At 53.7% G+C, this 1,988-nt stretch overlaps 1 long non-coding RNA gene across 1 annotated transcript; it reads right to left on the bottom strand.

Annotated features, from left to right (window-relative positions):
- On the bottom strand, nucleotides 1-1,982 carry LOC111814983. Its single transcript, XR_002819819.1, has 3 exons — nucleotides 1,895-1,982; nucleotides 197-269; nucleotides 1-90 (listed from the first exon to the last, which is right to left on the bottom strand). It is a non-coding gene; the product is annotated as an uncharacterized LOC111814983 (long non-coding RNA).
- Nucleotides 1,983-1,988: the final 6 nt, after the last annotated feature.

The following is a 1,988-nucleotide window of genomic DNA, read 5'->3' as shown; positions in this document are numbered from 1 at the left end:
AGGCCAGGCGGACAGTGTAGCCCCAGTAGAGCCCGGCTCTGGTTCGAGGCTCCTGCGATGATACAACCGTGCCCCGGTAGGTCTTGCATTCTGGAGAGAACACAGGCTGTGAAGACGACGCAAGGGGCTGGGGACACAGGGGCTGAGTCCTGAGGCTGGCCAGGCCATGGCAGCGGCCAGGGACACCTCCGGCTACCTGGAAGCTGCGTTGGGTTCAGTCTCACAGTCACCCGGAGTCCAGGCTCCAAGTTCTTGTCGATCTTCACCTCCTGGGGAGAGGCCGGAAAGAAATGGGTGCTGTCCTCACATGGTCAGCAGGGGTCACTGCTCTCCGAGACTGTGGAGATGGGGACTGCAGGCCTGGGCCCCCCACTCAAGGCCACTGGAGCAGCCCCCTCACAGAAGACCAATTGCAACAGTCATGAGGCTGAGCATAATGGTGCACACCCTGCACTTGGCAGGCTGAGGCAGGAGGAACTACAGGAGTTGGAGGCCAGCCTTCAAGGCTACACAGATCTCCATGGTAAGGTTCTGTCTCAAAGAAACAAAGGGGCTGGGGAGATAGCTCAGCGGTCTAAATGTCTGGCTGGCAAGTACAAGGACCAGGGTTGGCAGGCGCACTGTGCCGGTGATGGACACTGGGCATGGTGGTGTACACCTATAATCCCAGCGCTGGAGAGGCTGAGACAGGAGGATCACTACGACTCCAAGCTGCACAGCAAGGCCCTATACCAAATAAATAAAAGATAAAAAACAAAACAAAAACTATCCTAAGGCACTGGTTAGAAATAACTGCTCACTTAACCACTATGTGCCCAAAACACTCCAGAAACAATAGTTGTTCCTGGATAGCATGGAGGTAGCAAATGGCTACCACACTTGAGCTGTGATAAAGCACAATTATTTGTGTCGGAGCCAGTTCTGAATTTTTTTTAAAAATGTATTTGGTACAAGGTCTCACTATGCAGCTCAGACTCATAAAATGATCCTCCTGTTTGTAGCCTCCCGGTGCTGGGATTACAGGCTTGTGCTACCATGCCTGGTCTCTGTGGCCAGCTCAGCGTGCCTAGGGGCGGGGAGGGATTGAACCCCAGTCCCTGTGCTTGCCTAAGCAGGCACTTGGTCCGCTGAGCTATCTTGCCAGCCCTGCCAGTTCTGAATTGATCACACTCGAGGTACTGCCTCCCTTGGAGAGTTCCTCAAGCCTTTCCCTTTTCCTCTCTGTGTCACCCTGGTCCAACTGTAGCTAGCCATTTCCGGTCGGATCTTTTAGAGGGAAGACTCCCACATAGAGGCATTTGCCTCTGCATTCAGCAGATCTGAGAGCAAACCATTCCTAGCCTGGCTCTGTACTGTGCTACAGCAGAGCCTGAATTTCTTTTCTTTATGGTCCTGGGGGTCGAACCCAGCGCCTCTGATGAGCTGTGTTGAAACTGTAATCCTTTTGCCTCCAAGTGCTAGGATTACAGGCATGCGCCGCTACATCCTGTATCCTCAGCCCTTTCTTTTTTTGTGTGTGTGTGTGTGTGTGTGGAACTGGGGATTGAACTCAGCCCTTGTACTTGCCAGTGAAGCGTTTGTTCCACTAAGCCATCTCCCCAGCGCCCCTTTCTATTTTTTTCCCCCCTTTCTATTTTTTGAGACAACATCTTACTAAACTGCTGAATTGTCCAGGCTGGACTCAAACCCCAATCCTTCTGCTCCAGCCTCCCCGAGTGCAGGGATTACTGGTGGGGCCACCTAAGTGGTAGCCCAGGCTTGCCTCAGACTCAGTGATCCTCCTGCCTCCACTTCCTGAGTGCTGGGATTACAGCATGTGGCACCAGGCCTGGCTATGATTTGCTTTCTAAAACAGTGAAGAAGCCAGGGATACAGCCTGCCTTCCGGGTCCCACCTTCTTCATGCCACAGTTAACAAAGGAGCCGTGGCCTGCCCGGGTGGGCCGGTCTACCACGACGCCCTCGCGGAACTCGGTGTCCTCATCCTGC

This window comes from Octodon degus, unplaced genomic scaffold (assembly GCF_000260255.1).
Source record: "Octodon degus isolate 3935 unplaced genomic scaffold, OctDeg1.0 scaffold05231, whole genome shotgun sequence".
NCBI classification, from domain to species: Eukaryota; Metazoa; Chordata; class Mammalia; order Rodentia; family Octodontidae; genus Octodon; species Octodon degus.
The sequence above is the reverse complement of the archived record's forward strand: the minus strand, read 5'-3'. Positions and strand labels throughout refer to the sequence as shown.